The sequence below is a fragment of the Papaver somniferum genome, chromosome 3, assembly GCF_003573695.1.
Source record: "Papaver somniferum cultivar HN1 chromosome 3, ASM357369v1, whole genome shotgun sequence".
Lineage (NCBI taxonomy): Eukaryota > Viridiplantae > Streptophyta > Magnoliopsida > Ranunculales > Papaveraceae > Papaver > Papaver somniferum.
In genome coordinates, this window is record NC_039360.1 from 102,847,730 (window position 1) to 102,868,193 (window position 20,464).

Sequence of the window (20,464 nt, forward strand, 5' to 3'; positions counted from 1 at the left end):
TTTTCGTGATTGTTCTGGCGAATTGTCTCCTGAAGCTCTTGTTCTTCCATTTCCGCTCTCAATCTTTCACGTTCGCAGATTAAACGTGCTTGTTCAGCATAATGTCTTTCAATTTTCTTCTTCAATCGTTTGTTGATTTCTTTGAGTTTCTCTTTCATGTAAAATTCTTCTTCCTTCCTCTCGATTTCCTTCGCCATTTGGTCATTTCGTCTCTAACGTTGTCCATTCTCTTGATTTCTACCATTTTGCCCATCATCAAAAGTTTCATTCTGTGGAACGTAACGATCATCATCTCTTTCTCTGATTTCGCGATATTCTTCATTAGGATTTGATATTTTTTCTTGAATATTGTTTCCAGCATTAATTGTGGGTCAGTTTCGCCTCATTTCTCTTCTAGTCTATCTTGAATATGATTTTGTAATACTTCTCGATCTTCCATTCGGTAGTCTTATATTCTCCATCCTTAATTCGTGATTTTTCCTTGTTAGATTTGCACGTTCTTCTGCCTCAGCTCTTCTTTCTTCATGTATTCTTCGTCTCAACATTTCTAACGCTTCAATTTCCTCATCTCCATGAATTATTCCTTCATATGCTTCTTGATTTCTCTCTACCTGTCTATGGTTTCTGTTTTGTTGCTCTTCTTCTACTTCTTCTGCCGAATTTGATTGCCAAGTGTGTATACTCACCCTATCATAATCTGTATTCCTCCCTTGTACTAGTGTTTGTTGAATTGGTGGTTGAATTTGATTTTCTCTATTACTTCTCATTTTAGTAGATTCTCCCGTTTCACTTCTTTCTCTCCCAGCAATTCTCTTGCTTCTTCTAACAGTAGTCGGTTGTTCAGATGTATTTCTTCTTCTAGCCATTTCTTCAATGTTAACAATATTGGAAGAAATTATGGAAAATTATTAATCAATCACTCTAAATCTTCTGTAGTATCATATTCTCGCAACAATTATGTCTCAGCGAAATTATCAATGGAATTGCACAATAGCGTTGCAGAATAGTTTCAGAAACAATGTCAGCAAGTATCATGAGAAAGATGTGATAGTCTTGCGAAAATTAGAGAGCTTGCAAAGTTAACATTTGTAAGGTTGCGAGAATGTCGCAAACCATATCCGAAAATAAAGGAAATATTAGTTGTCATCCACTATGTATTTCCTTATAAATAGTCATTCGAGTTGTAAAGGAGGGGAGATCTTTTTTGATGAGAGACAAGTAAATAGGAGAGAGAAAGTTCGAACAAGATCATTCTTGATTTCTTTATCTTTCTTGTAAGAACATTCAGAATTAATCAATAAAATTAAGAGTGTAAACCTAAATAGCTGATCAACAAAAATCATATGAGGGGTGTAGTGTAGGATTTCCTGCAACTACATAATGGCGCTAGAAACAGGGACGAGTTGAAGATTATTCTAGAAAAAGCTAAAGATTGATATTGAGATTTGTGAAAATTTAAAGTAGTTGATTAAGAATTTTTCATAATTTCTTGAAACACTGTTAGCATTGAAGAAATGGCTAGAAGAAGAAATACATCCGAACAACCGACTACTATTAGAAGAAGCAAAAGAATTGCTGGAAGAGAAAGAAGTGAAAGAGAAGAAAATATAATTCAATCACCAATTCAACAAACACTAGTTCAAGAGAGGAATACAGATTATGACAGAGTGAGCGTACACACTTGGCGATCAAATTCAGCAGAAGAAATAGAAGAAGAGCAACAAAATAGAAATTACAGACAGGAAGAGAGAAATCAAGAAGCAGATGAAGGAATAATTCATGGAGGTGAGAAATTGGAGCGTTAGAAACATTGAGACGAAGAATACATGAAGAAAGAAGAGCTGAGGCAGAAGAACGTGCAAATTTAACAAGACAAAATCACGAATTAAGGATGGAGAATATCAGATTGCAGAATAGAAGATCGAGAAGTATTACAAAATCATATTCCAGATCAACTAGAAGAGAAATGAGGCAAAATTCACCTACAATCAATGTTGGAAACAATATTCAAGAAGAAATGTCAAATCCTAATGAAGAATATCGCGAAAATAGAGAAAGAATTGATGATCGTTACATTCCACAAAATGAAACTTTTGATGATGGGCAAATTGGAGGAAATCAAGAGAACGGGCAAATTCAGAGACAAAATAACCAAGATGGCGAAGGAAATCAAGAGGAGGAAGAAGAATTTTACATGTGAGAGAAAATCAAAGAAATCAACAGACAATTGAAGAAGAAATTGAAAGACATAATGCTGAACAAGCACGTTTAATCTGCGAACGTGAAAGGTTGAGAGCGGAAATGGAAGAGCAAGAGCTTCAGGAGACAATTCGCCAGAACAATCATGACAACCGAGAAAGAAGGCGTATACAAAACCGGAATAATGATAATCTCAATGAGGATATGATAGAGTGAAGAGAATGGCTGAAAGACAGCGAATTGAGTTGATAAGAAATGAACAAAATTATGGAGGGGAAAATGAACGACATCATCATTTGCGAATTCAAGATAGGGATGAGGAAGAGAATCGCAGAAGAAGACGAGATGAGGATAATGAAGAAGAGATACAAAATTTCGCAAGAGAAGATAGACGTGAACGCAGAAGAAGAGAAGCAAAATTAAAGAGACCAATGGGTCAAGATTCAGGAGTAAATAAACAAATCTTGAAAGAATTAGAAGAAATGAGAGGAATGCTAAATAACAGAGGAGAAGTAGGTAGAAGACAATTGGATGAAGCAATAGAAGAAGCTGCGAAAACTCCATTTACAAGGGAAGTACAATTAGGAGGAATACCACCGAAATGCAATTTGCCCGCATTAACCAGCATTTTCGATGGAACAACTTGTGCAATTCAACACATTAAAGCTTATGTGAGGTGCATGTTACAATGGGAAAATCATGATGCGGTATTGTGCAAATATTTCGCATCCAGCTTAACAGGAGAGGCGTTAAAATGGTTTGAAGGTTACCAAAGAACAATAACCTCCTTCAATCATTTGCAGACCACATTCTTGGGAGCATATATAAGTAATAATTCCTCACGACCTGGTATAGAAGATGTGTTTGGATTAAAACAAAGGATTGGGAAAGTTTGAAACACTTGACTAAAAGATGGAGAACTATGTGTAGCGAAATGGCTGGCCGTGTAGATGAGAGATATCTCATATTATCATTTATCAATGCTATGTTTGCAACAAACCTGTTGTATGTCCAAATTTTCAGAGTCAAGAATAATTACAATGACTGAATTGCGAGAACTTCAAGAAGAATACATTGCTTTAGAGGAAAGACAAAATGAAATGGAATCATATCCAGTTGCGAATACCAGCTCACAAGCAGCGAATGCAAGCTTATTACCCAAGCTAATAAATACAGTGGCGAATACTTCGCAAGTACAACAAGAAAAGGTGACAGGTAACAATCAGCAGAAGTTGGTAGCTATGGGAGTCGAGATCAAGAAGAGTATGAAAGAGAAAGAAATTTCTATAGTCGTGGAGGAAATAACAAGATTCAAAGACTCGATCAACCGCAAGAAACTTATGGAGGTCAAAGACCAAACTTTAATAGAGGACAAGGAGGTCATAAGGTAGTATGGGAAGAAATCAAGATGCCACCTCTAAATGCAAGTGTGGAGAAGATATGGGAAGCTATAATCTTGATGGAAATATACCAACACCATGGAACATGGGAACGGAACCACCTCCAAATCACAGAAGTCATGAATTTTGTTCTTATCATCATTTTCATGGACATACCACAAACGATTGCAGAAATATAAAGAGATTTTTTGAGAATGATAGATCAAGGAAAACTAAACGACTTTCTGGTAGGGCATCCACAACCTCAACCATTACCACCACCACCAGAACATCACAAAGTGAATACAATGAAAAAGAAAGAAACATTCTTCATAGAAGTTGGTGCAAAAGCAAAAAATCTATTCTGTCACTCTATCGTACATTCATATAAGACAATTGAAGATTTTCATGATAATGTTTTAAGTCGAGTGTTCGCAAGAGATAATAATGGAAAGAAATTATGAATATTGCGAAAATTTCGCAACTAGAGGAATGGCAGAAACAATCATTTCTTTACCGCAGAAGAAGTTCCCGAAGGAGAAGAGGTGCATGACAATCCATTGGTAATAAAATTAGAATTAATCCAAAACCAAAAGAAGATGAGGATGATGAAGCTGAAGATTCATGGGCAATCAATAGAATCTAGTCGATACTGGAAGCTCTGTGAACATCTTATTTTATCATACTTATAAAACCATGGGTGGAAGAGATGATGATCTTATACCATCAACATATAAGATATATGGTTTTAATGGTACTGCTAACAAGCCTAAAGGGGAGGTTACTATGCAAATTCCATTGAAGGGAATATCTTCTGAAATCTCATTCTGTGTCGTTGATGTAGAATCACCCTACAATGCATTAATTGGTCGACCTTGGCTACATGGGATTCTAGGTGTAGCTTCAACTTTCCATCAATGCATCAAATTCCCTCACCCCAATGGTGTAGGAATCATAAAGGGAGATTGGGTTGAAGGAAAGAATGTTACGAAACTGAGATAGAATCTTGCGAAGGAAGAGCAAAAAGAAGGAAAACTGGCGACACAAAATCAAGGATGTACAAAGAAGTGAGAAGTTGATGGTGGATACAATCGAAAAGAAAGGAGAAGAGATGTTACAAAATAATTAATAAAAAATGAACCAGCAGTAGCAGAAAATCATAAAGAAGCAGAGGAGGGCAAAAGTAAAAAAGCAAGAAATGTATGAATGATTAAGTTGTTGCGATAATCTCGCAATAAGTAAAATTCTCAAAAATACATTTGATTGAACAACAAAATTGAGATTGCGAAATTCAGATACAATATTATGAATTGCGAGACTCTCGCAGAGATAATGAATTTTACAGAAAATAATCAGAAGAATGACAAAAGAAAGAGGCGAACCTTTATGGCGTACACCCTAGTTCGCGAATAAAATTTCGCAAGAGGCAAATGTAAGACCTAAAGTACGTCATATTAGGGGGTACCTGTTACATGCTCAGGGAAAGGCTACACCGCCACCGGAACCTGAGTCATGGAGATTTGGGGTCAATAAAGCCCATCCGGGAGAGGCACCTTGGATTCTCAACTTAAGCATATGACTTAGGTTGGGCGACTAAGGTAATAAGGACTCTCCCAAGGAGTGCAGATCTGATCAAGGCGCCGAGGTACACGGTTGAGTCAAGAGTGCCGGGCGTTTGAAGCGTCCTTGCCATTCTTGACAAGTCTTGGCTTATACTGCACTCGGCCGAAGAAAACCCCACTTAGGGTGCAGTCTCGTAACCATAACCCTATAGGTAAAAGGGATAAGAGGCTGCGAAAACAACTGGTTGTTGTTAAGACTGGATGGGAGGAGCTAACCTTGTATGGTAGAAGTACGCCTCCTTGAAGGGGCAACCAGGGGGAAGATAAGGGCGGCACCCTCCATTAGGGAGCTGATAAGTGTCTTAAGACGCAAATGTCATGAGGCTTATTATTCGCAAGGATAATTAAGGCTTGTCATATTTGTGCAACATCCTGAAGAGGCAATAATACAAAAGAAAAAGATAAGGAGATCAATGGGTTTTCGCATGAAAGTGCGAAGACGTCCTGCGATTTCATCGCAAGACGGCAATGTCATGGGGCTTTATTTTCGCAAGAATATTTAGGCCTGTCATATTGTCGCAATTCCTGAAGAGGCCATAATACAAAGAAAAAGTTAAGGCAAGATCAATGGGTTTTGCATGAAAGTGCAAGGACGTCCTGCGATTTTGTCGCAATGACAAGAGGTGGCATAATAAGACCTTTAATTAGGAAGGCAAAATAAGACCACACAGGAATGAGATTTTGAAAAGAAACAAAATTCACTTCGCAAAGGTTGCGAAATTATACAATAAGAAAAGTTTATGAAATCTCTCATTTGGATTCAAATAACAGAGGCAAGTATGGGAATGTATGAAATTAGAAAATGTTATTTGTCTCCATATGAGAGATTTACTCAAAAATTCAAGAATTAATGATTATATTGATTAACTGTATTGCAAAGAAGAATTGTTTTAATTTACGCAGGCCAAAATGAAAGAAACACAAATATACAGAAAGAAGAAATAAATATACAAGTGCTACAAAGAATCAAAGAGTTCTTGGTTAATCCTTCATTATCTTCATCAGACTTTCCTTCTTCATCTGCGTCAGAATCCTCATCACCATCAGAACTTCCATCACTATCAGATTCTTCATCGTCAGCTTCACTATCAGAGATAATCAAACTGGGAGTATTCTGTGGGATTTCTCTAAAAGACAAGGGTAATCAGAATGTGGGATATTATGATCATCACAAACCATCTGGATGGTTTGATTGCGAAAATGCATAGCGTCATTCTTAAAATTTCAATGGTGATTTTGATTTGATTCTTCAATCTAGAATACTTGTCGTTGCGAGAAGAAAGATTCTTTGCGAGTTCCTCCTTTTCAGCTTCAAGTTCTTCAATCTTTTCACGATATTATTTTCAGAATCTGCGAACAAAAGACAACCAATTATTAACTTGATGAAAATCATAAGAAGCAAAAGATTAGTAAAGAAGAGCAATTAGCAACCTTCTCTGTCAGAAATCATGTCTCTAATCAAGGCTGTATGTTCAACTTGGAGACTAACATTTACGCCTAAATCTTTTCTAGCATCATCTAAAATTTTCGCAGCCCAGACAAATTCATCCTCACTACTTATGAGAAGACGAGAACGAATTTGATTTTCCCTTTCGCAGAGTTCAATATTCTTGCGGTTAGCTTCATCTCGCTCAAGTTGAACTTCAAGGAGAGCCTCTTGGAATTTCGCCAAGCCTTGGCACCTTGATCAGAGATACGATCTTTATCATCTATGAGACCGCTAATTTGGTTCTAACTCATTTTTTCTCTTTGGAATCAATAAGGAGACGTTTAAATCTGTTAGCTAAGCCTAAACTGGATCTATGATCAATTTCTAAGAGGCGAAATTGTGATCTAAGTTCATTTAGAGAAAGAGATGAAATTCTATCAGAAAAGCTATTTAAGGAATTGTTAAGACGTTCAAGAAGGGTATCATTATCCAAGGCATTAGGAAATGACGAAGAAGGGTAGCTTCATCAGAAAGACCATAAATGTCTGCAAAAAGGATCATTTAAATAAGATAAAACAAAAGATGAATGAATAGAGAAAAGTAATATACCGTAAAGCTGATTATTAGCTTGTTGAAGGCTAGAAATTTTGTTCTTATAAGAGGAAGAATCAATTTCTAATTGTCTATTCTTCTCGCGAAGACCTTTAACTTCAACTTCCAATTCTTCATTCCTTTTGCGAAATTGAAGATTCTTCTTTTCAAGAATTTCACGTCTTCTCTCTAGATCTGAGGCAACCGCAAAAGAAGCTTTTCCATCCTGCGAAAAGAAATAAAAAAAATTAATATAGAAAGAGATTTTGAGTTATAACAATGAAGAAGTAAAAAGATAAAAGTATACCAAACTATTGAGAGAATGCAAGAAGTCGGGAGTCACTGATCTAGAAACTCCGCGAAGAGAGCTATCACCATCTAGTAAGGGGACATCACAAAGAGTAGCGAGAGCTTTGCAGGTATTTGCGAACTGGCTATCTCCCATTCCTTGTAGAGAATCAGAAAAGAGTCCAGAAAGCTTAGCCAAAGAAGATTCGGGTGGAGAGTCTTCAGTTGCAGCGAGATCATCATTATCTTCATCATCCTTGTCACTTTCAGAATTTTAGTTAGGAAGAACATTTGAAGGAGAAGAAGAGAGAACTTTCCTTTTCTTTGGAGGAGGACCAGTTGATTTTTCTCTGCGAAGAGCACCTTTACCTTTATCACCAATCTTCGCAGCATCAGCAGATTCTTCTACTTCAACAATAATCTTCGCACACAGATAGAAGTAAGAGATGAGAGCAGGGGAATAACAGTACCATTTAAAGTCTTAAAAGAAAATTTCTTACCTCATCTGTATATGAGCGAAGAGCTAACAGAGTACTAGATTTCCCAGTCATGTTATAACTATCTTTTAGTTTTTGGATCTGCGAAATATCGCAAGAGTTAGCGAACAGAATAGTAAAAATCAATAAAGAAGTATAAAATGAGTTAAAGGGGAGAAGTATACCTCTTTCTCCTTTTCGGGCCAGGAAAAAACCCAAGGTTGATATGCAGCGAGATTCGCAGGAAGAACGTTTGATCCAACAATGTAAGGACCCTTTAGCATTAAAGGAAACACACACCATTTGTCATCTTTGGATGGCGAGGAGTTGTGTTTTTACCAGAATGCCAATCAAAATCTTGCATAAGAATTTTGGATTCATCAATGTTATCTTTTCTTCTTAATCGAATACCCCAGCGAGTATTCTCTTTCTTCATGGAGATAAGTTCGTAATTTTCAAAGAAATTCACCACTGTATATTTCTCAGCAATTATTTCTAGGTCTGCGAATTTTGGATCCCTAAGTTCACTGGAGTAAAGAGAACCTCTACCAGCACCATGATTAGCGAACTCTAGCATTAGACGGATGCAATCCCCACTTAGTTGAAAAATGGCTCGCGAAAATCCCGGATGAGCGAGAATTTCATAAAATAAAGGAATGTCTGGGTTATAAAGAGGAAGAGGGAGACCTGCGATAATTTGACCTATTAAAATTATGATTGATTGATCATCACAATTTTGATTGGAGAAAAGCTTGAAAGAAAGAATTGATTTGGCATTCACATCAGGAATGGGGGAGTGTGTAAGACCTTTATTAGCAAGATCTTTTTGGACTTCTTGTAGATTCTTCTCATATCTATGACCACTGGGAGCCATGATTGAATAAAGAGTATGAGAATGTAATGAAAGTAAAATAATTGAAGGAAGAAAAAATTACAGCAGCAGAATTTACAGAAGAATGACAGAGTTGCAGAGATGAGAGAATAAAAATAGAAGAGAAAGTAAAAAGAAAAGTGGAAAGAGGGAGGAAGAAGAGTATATAAAGAAAATTTACTTCTCGAAGAAATAAACACCATTAAGACGAAGAGACATGAGCTGTTGAAAAGTAGCGGTTACAGAAGACGTGTCAAGAAATAAGTGGAAGAGAGAGAGTACGTGTGATAAATGTGGAATATGAAAAGATAAGCAGTTGCGAAATTTCTCACATCATTCTATACTTTGCAGAGAAGATTTGAGAAGAGGCAAGATGTAGTATCAGATTCTCGCAACAATTATGTCTCAGCGAAATTATCAATGGAATTGCACAATAGCGTCGCAGAACAGTTTCAGAAACAACGTCAGCAAGTATCATGAGAAAGATGTGATAGTCTTGCAAAAATTAGAGAGCTTGCGAAGTTAACATTTGTAAGGTTGCGAGAATGTCGCAAACCATATCCGAAAATAAAGGACAGATTAGCTGTCATCCACTATGTATTTCCTTATAAATAGTCATTCGAGTTGTAAAGGAGGGGAGATCTTTTCTTGAATTAGAGACAAGTAAATAGGAGAGATAAAGTTCAGAACAAAGATCATTCTTGATTTTCTTTATTTTCCTTGTCTTGTAAGAACATTCAGAATTTAATCAATAAAATTAAGAGTGTTAACCTAAATAAGCTGATCAACAATGAAATCATATGAGGGGTGTAGTGTAGTGTAGGATTTCCTGCAAGTACATCTTCACAAATCTCAATATTAATTTTCAGCCTTTTCTAGAATAATCTTCAATACCTCCCTGTTTCTAGCGCCATTATGTAGTTGCAGGAAATCCTATACTACACCCCTCATATGATTTCATTATTACTCAACTCATTTTTAGGTTTATAATCTTAATTTTATTGATCGATCTTTGAATGTTCTTACAAGAAAATATAAAGGAATCAAGAATGACCTCTGCTCTAGACTTTCTCTCTCCTATTTACTTGTTTCTTACTCAAAAAGATCTCTCTCCTTTCTTTACAACTTGAACGACTATTTATAGGGAAATACATAGTGGATGACAACTAATCTGTCCTTTATTTAGAGGTATGGTTTGCGACATTCTCGCAACCTTACAAATGTTAATTTCACAAGATTTCTAATTTTCGCAGAACTATCACATCTTTCTCGTGATTCTAGCTGACATCGTTTATCGTATCGTTTCTGAAATTGTTCTGCGACGCTGTTGTGTTGTGTAGTTGATAATTTCGCTGAGACATTATCGTTGCGAGATTCTGATCCTACACGAGGACTAGCAAATAATAGATTTTGGGGTATTTGATATACACATTTTTGTGTCTAATTTGTCTCGATTCTATATATTGATAATGCTCATTTTTGTACTTATTATGGTGTTTTATGTGTGTGTAGGTATTTTTGGCCAATAAACATTTTTGGAAAAATCGGCTCGAAAAGTTGTCCAAAGCACCCGGATGAAGTGATTTGGCCCCCAGACTTTGGATAAGAGGAACCACCAGGGCACCCCCTAGACAACTGCTATCGGCACCCCTACTCTGGATAGGGGGCGCCTCTTCTTCTTCACAATTCAAACGAGTTCTTTTTTGCGGGAATTAATGCAGCAGCGAAGCAACATTTGGAGTTGGATTTCTTGGCTTATTTGGAGAGATTCAACTGTATATTTCTTTTGGGATGGACTTCTTGGAGCATAATAGAGTTGATACAAGGGATTGGACCAAACGAATTGGGATATATAAGCCGGGAGAAGAAAACAGAGGCGTCAGAAGTTTATCGGGTTCTGTTGCTGACTAGGCTTAGTTTTAGTCGGAGTTTGACGTGGAGATGGATTGGGATTCAGTTGATTCATCAAAACAGGATTGGTATGTGTCTCAGATTCGCAAACATAACAACAAATCTTCGAATCAATCAAAACAGAGGAGGAGAAGATATTACGGGCTCTGGTGAGTTTATATATGGCAGTTACATGATTCTGTTGGGTTTAATTCGAGATAGAATATTGCTCTAGCCTATTTGGAGTGTATACGGCTCATCTAAAAGCGTAAAGAAGATTTAGTAGGGAAAGAAATCCCGAGACTTGAGATGGAGAAAAATAACCGAAGATTTATCCCGAGACTTGAGATAGAATAACCGAAGATTTCTTGAGGTTTAATCGACCTGTGGGCTATAAAAGGAGCAGGGATAGGTCAAGGAGGGTTACGTACACTTTGGGGAAGTTTAGAAGAGAACAGAAAGCTGAAATCACAAGTTGAAGTTTTGTTTCTGCTGCTGCAATACCTAGAACATGAAGAACATAAGACGGACAAGCAACTGTCGCAGACAAATATCGTTATTCAACAGCAGAACCTATTTATCGTTTATCAACTGTGATTGCCTAAGGTCTTTAGCTACTATTTCTCCTTTGTAACAGAGATTCTGTAACACACTCACGCTGTCGCAAATCGGCTGTGTTATTACTTTTCATCCTTTTAATCATCTTTTGAGCCATAAACAAATATTTTAAGATCATGATTAATACAAGGAGCTAAACCCCATTGTTGAGGCGATAGAAGAAGCTATTTTTCCAACAAGAAGTGGTATATGCTATTTCATCTATTTATTGCAATTATTATTATGATTATTTGCCTTGAGCTATAATTGAATATGATTTTTACTTGAGTGATTGTGATCTATTTTGATGAAGTATGCTTAGTTTATATACTTTTGATGCTTCATACTTGATATTTACAATTATTGCTTTTGAAAATCTACTTGTTGCAATTTTTTAGAATCAAATTGAACGAGAAAATTTCATAAATATAAAGATTGGATTAAATCACTTTGAACTTGGAAAATAGTGGAATCTTAGCCTCAGTTGTCTTTTAATATTGATATCAACTTTGTCAGTGTTTGCTATAATTATTAATGAGTTTTTTATTTTAGTTTTAGAATTTAAGTCTATATTTTATCCTTCGCAAGTCTGAGAATCGAACCACTTTTACCACTATCTATAAAATACATCAATTAGGACTCGCTGATTTCTATTAGCTTGAGTAATATCAAAAACAAGAGAGATATTAACTCCTTGAGATACTTTTATCTAGATTGAGTCTGACTATCTAGTTGATTCTCTAGCAAAGTTTTCGAAGTTAGTCCATACAGATTGCTAAGCAAAATATTGGGTAGTGTTGTTAGACCCCCGCTTTTTCAATTGGTATCAGAGCAGGCAAACACGTTTAAGACCTTACAAGTCTATGTTTGCAGCGATCTGACTCTATGGACAGTAGTACTATCTCAATAAATGCACCACCAGATCCAGGGATTTCAGAATTCTCTTCCATGACTGATTTAATAAAATCTATAGAAGAAATTCTATCTAAACCTCCACCAGGTTTAAAATCCCTTGAAGTATTTTCAGGGCTTGAAAAGAAGCTTGAGAGCTTTCTCTTGATGTTGAGTTATACCTCCAGAAAGAGCAAGAATCTCTTGACGGGCTAAATCAAGTTATGATGAATAATATTCATGTTGAGGTTGATATTGATTTACTAACCAGTGAGAGCAATGCTCCTACTCTGCGTAATCCAATTAGTTGTGATAAACTAAACGAATTACAAGAGGAGTTTAAATCTCAGTCATCCGAGTGTATCACCTCAAATCATGAATCGATTCATTGCTCAATTCCTGATATTTCCTATCTAGATAGTAGTATTGTCTTCTTTTATGAATAATCTAAGACGTCTCTTTTCATCAAAAGAGTTTCCCTTTGCAGTACTAAAAACTATCTGCAGAAACTGTTTTTTATAAGTTGGAAAACAAGAAATCAGAAACACAAATCTTTTTGGGTTCTCTTGAAGTTCTTTGATAGACTTATAAAAACAGTTCCTTGGGTGTTTCTCAATACTACAAGATTTAAGAGTTGTTGGAAAGAAACTATTTCTTGGTGGAATGGTGAGCAAGACATTGTTCACCTCAACACAACTTGTTTGTGTTGAAAGTGCATTCTCACCTAGAAATGCCCTACTATGTATACGGTGAAGGAAGCACAAGAATTTGAGGCACACAGATTATGTTCGGTAAGGCTGTAGAGTTCAATTGGATTATTCTAAAGGTATATCTATAAACTTGAGCAATATTTGTGTTTTTACTTGCTTAGAGTACTTATAATGATCCATGTACCTTTCTTATCGTTCATTTCTACCTAACCTGATCTGTGTTTAAGGTTCTTATATGTGTAGGTTTGAAAATAATAGTTCGGGAGGTTTGGACTTCATGGTAGACATACCAAGTATGCATAACATCTTTCAACATAAAAATCCAGGGGCTTAAGTTCTCAAACCCAGTTTGCAAACTGCTCAAAGTCATGAAAATTCGTTTGCAAACCTGTATGCATACTTGCTTGTAGACGTCGATATTCGGTAAGCTTGTTTTGGCCGTAATTTCTTCGTCTGAACTCGGATTGACCTCATTCTTTTTGAATTCTATTTCTTTTTTAATTCTATTCAAAATAGAGATGAGAAACCTTGAATTTGAATGAGTTATGATTGGTATTTGTCCTATCTCTTGTTTTTGAGTATCTTGCTCCGTTTCGTTGCACTTGTTCCACTTCTCTTGAACTTGGGAACTTGGATTCTTGGAGTACGAATCTTCTAAGCTAATTCGTAGCTTTTACAAGAATGTTGTTGGTGAATGACAAAGAAGGAAGTTCAAGAATGGAAAGTAGTACGCAATGCTATGGAATTCTTGAATGTTCACAATCATCCTATGTGAACTATGGTGCATGGTCGTTATTGACTTTGTATGTTCTTCTTTGTTACGAAAATATTTTTATACGCCTTTGGTATCTATTCTTAGTATAAATCCGGGCAAAAAATATTGATTATACCCTTTAAGGACAAATCATCTTGTATGTGCATTACGAGTTTGTCTTGATGCCTAGGAAACTTCTTATGAGAATTTTTTCTTATTTTTGAGAAAGATTACTAGAGTTTGGAATAAAAATTATTGTGATTACACATAGCTATGTCCAAAGTTTTCATCTTAATGTTTTTAGATTTATAGGTTTAAATTCTAAATTTGTTTGGAAGATGATTATTGCAGTATTAATCTTTATGATTTTGTGATATTGCAATTGTTTATGGGATATGTATTGCTTGCGTCCGTGAACTTGAAGGTCCCATATGTTGTCGAAAGTAAAGTTGTTCATAAATTGGTATTCGTATTGATGAAAGGACGAATGGACTTTTGACAAATACAAAAGTGATACCTATGCAGTCATGTATTTGATGGAAAATAGGATAAAATCTTTTGTTTGACAAGGATAAAGTCTATTATGTCATTATGCATATAGTGATGGAAGATAGAATAGATCCTTGTATGTTATCCACGGTATTGATCTTCATTGATCCATTTTGTTATGTATTACCGTGAAGGCTCCATTGTGTGTCTTATGTTGAGCACGATACAACTAAGTCGATTTTTCTTATTGGCTTTGTTCGTTGTTCCATAAGATGCTATATGTTGAGCATTATGAACTAAATTAATCAACTAGTTTGGTTATTTAGTTTGTACTTTATAAGTTTTCTTTCTTATGTCGAGTACATGTACGGTTAAGATTGTCATAATCTATGATGAACTTAGTCGGGGGTTCCATAAGTTCTCTTATGTTGAGCCCGAAATAATTAAATTAATTACTTCGGTGATTAGTTTGGTTGTTTGTATTCCAATTAGATTAATTATAGGCTCTCTTCTAATTAATCTAGTTGAGTTTTCATATATTCCACAAATTCTTGTGTTGAGTATATGAACGGCTATACAAATCATGTTCTATTGGTTAATATAGTCGTATATTCCGTAAGGTTTTCCTTATGTTGAGTATGTGAACGATTAAGTTAGTCATCTCCGTATGATTACCTTAGTCGTAGCTCCATAAGTTTACTTATGTTGAGCACTTTCAATTAAATTGATCATTTTTGTGGTTTGATTTTAGTTGCGTATTCCAATTGAATTAATCATGGGTTTACTTGTGATTAATTTGGTTGAGCTTTGGACATAGAAAATCATTCCTATGGTTTTTGGTGTCCAATTTAAAAATCCTTATTTTCTTTCGAAATTAAGGTCGCTCTTGTTGTTCTTTCGGGAATGACATCTAATGGAGGAGAGTTCTTTTGAACTTGTGCTTAATGGTAATATCTTGCGGGGTGTGCCGCTGTGGAATTTTATAGGGGTTATCTTGTATCTTAAAACTCCTTGATGAATGCATTTAGCTTCGGATTTATGATTGCATCTAAATTAAGTTGGTATGTATTTTTCTTTTAGTCTATGAAATGTATCTTGTGGAAATTTCATTATGATCCCATTCTTGTACTTTTGCCAATTTTGTTGACAAAAAGGGGGAGAAATATTGTAGTTCCTACTACAAATACATATGGTTTTCGGATCATTGTGTAAGGGGGAGTGGTTTCCATGATCGAGATGGAGTATTGACTAAGGGGGAGTGATACATATCACCGTAGTATTATTGTTAAAGTCGTGATACAATTGGACTTTGATGTTACATAATAATTCTATGACACTGTATAATGATGATCAAGAATCTCGATTTCTCACATTGTTATAGCTACGGATCTTCAAAAACGATGGTGCTAAACTTACAACCTTTGGGATCATTTGAGTACTTGGAAGGACGAAGATTTCAGGGAACATTGAAGATTAGACTATGGAATATGAGCCACTAAAGTTTATCTTTTTTGTATTCCACATGTATTAGTTTTGTCACTAAATTGACAAAGGGGGAGATTGTTAGAGCATAGCTCGGTCAACCTTGCATGCGTTGCTATCTCAAGCATGTTTTTCAATGTTAGTGATCTAAACTATGAGTCTTGATTTCTAGCCTACATAGCTAAGTCTCGGACTAGGATAGAAAAGTGTAGTTGAGCTCAAGGACTTCATGGTGATTCATCATACAGCGACGAAGATCTATACAAGGAACCGTGGAACTTCATCAACAAAAAGGTATGTGGAGACTTGAACTTATCTATCACTCAAAAGTCTATCTATTCTATCTCCTACTTCTTATGAGACAAAAGTCGTATGCTATATAGACTAGATCATACATACTTGACATTTCGAGCTGAGCATTCATTGCTTATATTTTATCTCGAAATCGCGTGTTGGTAAAGCGTTTCGCTTTGATCAAGTTTATCTTCACCTAGTGACGAAAGTCATGAAAAGTTTCGGTCACTTTGAGAATTGCTCTGACGTGAATCAGTCTGTGAATAACGGCTACATAGCGTCCTCTGAGAATGTCTCAATGATTGAGATGAGAGTTTATATTACATAACCATGTATTCCTTGAACCGAAGTTTTTGAACTTTGTTGAACAAGAGAAATCAGAAGGATTGTGGAATTGGCTTGCCAAGTCCGCGAACCCAGTCCGCAGACTCAGTCCGCGAACTGTCGGAAGTTCTCGACCGAGAATTTCTGCTGGATTTTCCAAAACTCGTTTGTGTGCTAAGTCCGCGAACTCAGTACGCGAACTGGCGGAAGTTCTCTTTCCGAGAATTTCTGCTGAGTTTGGAAAACTCAACCGATTAACTTAAGTCCGCGAACTTGTTTGTGAACTTAAGAGGTTATGATCTAAAGATGTGCTCTGAACATGAAACATTAAAATACTAAGGAATGCTTTATGCAAACCGTGGCTATAATGTTCATGAGACGATTCAATCGAATCGAATCATCTTTGTTTCAATTGTATCTTGTGTAGTTACATAAGATCTCATAGCAATTGAACAACTCTTTAAATAGTTTATTTGAGTCAATTGAACTAGTTATGGTGAAGAAGAACAAGGTTAATATGAAATGCTCATATGGTTAACCTTTTGGGGTTACTATGTTGAACCAACATACACGTACACGTTTGGGATTGTTTTCACGAACCCAGTAAACGTATCCCAAGTGTGTGTGACAAGCTAAGTTTTCGATCTAACGGTTGAGAAATATTAGCTTGAACATAAATCAGGTTTTCATCTAACGGTGAATAAGGATTGCTTTGTAACTAAGGCGAAACCCTGATTTGAAGGCTATATAAAGGAGACATCTAGCATTGGGAAAAACTAATCCCCACATGTCTGTGTGATACTAGTGTGCTCCCTAGAGTCGATTCTCCTTTAACCTTTGGTTTTCTTCTCTAAAACCAGGTTAACGACTTAAAGACTTTATTGGGATTGTGAAGCAAAACCGATACTAGTTTTATCGTAGTTGTGTGATCTGATCTTGCATATTCTATCATACGAGTACAATCGATTGATTGGCTTGAGATCGTGAGAGTTCTCCAATAGGCTAGATAAAGAAGTCACAAACATCTTCGTCTCACTGTTTGTGATTCCTCGACAAACTGCTTGTGTAGTCAGGAAGGATTGTAGAGAGGTGATTGATTAATCTAGGATGTACTTCGGGAATATAAGACCGGATTATCAATTGGTTCCTGTTCACCTTGATTTTATATCTTAAGACGGAACAAAACCTAGGATGTGGGAGACAAATTTATCCTTCGATAGACTTTTCTGTGTGAGAAAGATCTGTTTGTTATCAAGTATGTGATTTTGGGTTACAACAACTCTTGGTTGTGGGTGAGATCAGCTAAGGGAATCAAGTGCGCAATATCCTGCTGGGATCAGAGGCGTAGGAGTACAACTGTACCTTGGATCTGTGGGAGACTGATTGGGGTTCAACTATAGTCCATTCCGAAGTTAGCTTCGAGTAGGCTAGTGTCTGTAGCGGCTTAATACAGTATGTATTCAATCTGGACTAGGTCCCTGGGTTTTTCTGTATTTGCGGTTTCCTCGTTGACAAAATTTCTGGTGTCTGTGTTATTTCTTTTCCGCATTAGATTTTATATAATTGAAATAATACAGGTTGTGCGTTCGTGATCATCAATTGGAAATCCGACCTTTGGTTGTTGATTGATATTGATTGATCCTTGGTCAATGGTCTTTGATACCGTCCAAGTATTCCTTGTGTTTGATTAGGACTCGCTGATTTCTATTAGCTTAAGTAATATCAAAAACAAGAGATAGATATTAACTCCTTGAGATACTTTTATCTAGATTGAGTCTGACTGTCTAGTTGATTCTCTAGAAAAGTATTTCGAAGTTAGTCCATACAGATTGCTAAGGAAATATTGGGTGGTGTTGTTAGACCCACGCTTTTTCAAAAGTCATCCATAAACACTTCAATTATGTTTTCAACATATTCTGAAAAAAATACTTACCATACACCTTTGAAAGGTCGTTGGAGCATTCCAAAATCCAAAAGGCATCCTTCTATAAGAAAAAGTACCGAAAGGACAAGTGAAAGTGGTTTTCTCTTGATCCTCTGGTGCTATCACAGTCTGATTGTAACCTGAATAACCATCAAGGAAGCAATAGTAAGAGTGTCCAGCTAAACGTTCAAGCATTTGATCAATAAATGGTAATGGAAAGTGATCCTTCCTAGTGGTGGCATTCAATTTTCTATAATCAACACAAACCCTCCAACCGGTTTGCACACGAGTTGGGAAAAGTTCATTCTTATCATTCTCCACTACCGTCGCACCTGATTTCTTTGGTACTACTTGTACCGGGCTCACCCACTTGCTATAGGAGATGGGGTATATAACACCCACGTCTAAAAGCTTGAGTATTTCCTTTTCAAAACTTCCATCAGGGGAGGGTTCAAACGACGTTGTGCTTCCCTTGTAGGCTTTGCATCATCCTCCAAACGGATCTTGTGCATACAAAAGACAGGGCTTATACTCTTGATATCGGCGATTGTCCATCCTATGGCCGTCTTGTACGTCCTTAGCACCCTTAGAAGTTTTTTCTCCTGTAATTCACTAAGCTCATTAGAAACAATCACATGCAAGTCTTCCTTGTCACCCAAGTACAAGTACTTTAAGTGACTTGGAAGAGGTTTCAATTCTAACTTTGGAGATTTAACAATAGAAGGCACAAGTTTTTCATCATTTCAAGGTAAAGAAGCATATGAAATATTCTTAAGTGCATATTTTTCCGGTAATGAGTCAAGAGAACCAATGGTTTCTTTAATCTCATCACCATACTCCAAGCCATCATCAATGAGTGTAGTGAACACATTTTCCAAAGTATCAACACCATTCAACTCAAACATTTGTTGCGCCAATGTGTCCATCAAATCAATGGATAAACAAGAGTGGACATCACTAGGATATCTCATCGTCTCGAAAATGTTGAAACGTATTATTTATCCATCAAACTCCATAGTTAGCATTCCCTTGTCCACATCAATAATGGTCTTCGCGGTTTTCATGAAGGGACGCCCAAGTAGCAATGGAAGAGATGAGTCCGGTGAACCTTCATTCATCTCTAACACACAAAAGTCAGATGGAAATACAAGTTGATTAACATGCACAAGAACATCCTCAACAATACCCATTGGGTAGACACTAGAGCGATCGGCTAATTGCAATACAATTCCAGCCTTTTTAAGAGGACCAATATCGAGTGAGTTATACATAGATGCATGCATAACATTAACGGATGCACCTAAGTCCAACATAGCTTTGTTAAATGTGGTGTTACCAATTGTGACGAGAATGTCAAAGCTAGCGGGATCCTTGCACTTAAGTGGGAGTTTGTGTTGTAAGATTGCAGAAGCATTCTCCCACACACTTAGCACTTCATTACCTTTGATCCTTTTCTTGTTGGTACACAAGTCCTTCAACACCTTTGCATACTTTGGAACTTGCTTGATTGCATATATGAGTGGTATATTCGCATGGATCTTCTTGAGAATGTCTAAAATCTCCTTTTCTAGTTCCGCCTTCTTGGAATTTGCAAATCTACGATGAAAATGTATAGGAGGAACATAAGTAGAAACCGGAGTTTTAGAGTTACAAATAGGTACCTCAGAAGCTTGGGGAGAATCCTCATTTTTCTCCTCCAAAACAGGTTCCTTTAGTGTTTCCACCTTGCCCGAATCAGTAACTTCGGGTTGCACAAGTTGTGTACCACTTCTCAATGTAATTTCATTGACACCCTCTTTTGGGTTGATAGGTTGAGAAGGGAGTTTCCCACCATTTTGTGCCTTCAACTGGTTCAACTCAACAACCATAGAACCAACTTGAGTTTGCAATTCCTTAACCGTGCTCTCCGTTTTTTGCATAAAAGATTTCAACAACCCTTCCATACTTGACCCCTGATTTTGAGGTCGTTGTAGTATAGTGGTAAGTATTCCCGCCTGTCACGCGGGTGACCCAGGTTCGATCCCCGGCAGCGGCGCCAAAATTTGATCGCTGTCGTATGCGTCAAAAATAATTTCACTTTCCTAAAGTATATGATAAGAAAGAGTTCGTTTCCACAGAGAGGCAATTGTAGTTATTACGTATTCAATTTCCTAAAAGTAACCAATTGGGGGATTTCTGATTTTTATGTAAGCAATAAAAGTAAATCAAAAGCAAAGTAAATTGGATAAAGTAATCAATAGAGAAAGATATTGGT

General features: G+C 36.5%; 1 non-coding gene across 1 annotated transcript; it reads left to right on the forward strand.

Moving 5' to 3' along the window:
- The first annotated feature begins 20,173 nt into the window (after positions 1-20,173).
- Positions 20,174-20,245, forward strand: TRNAD-GUC. Its single transcript has one exon. It is a non-coding gene; the product is annotated as a tRNA-Asp (tRNA).
- The last annotated feature ends 219 nt before the right edge of the window (positions 20,246-20,464 follow it).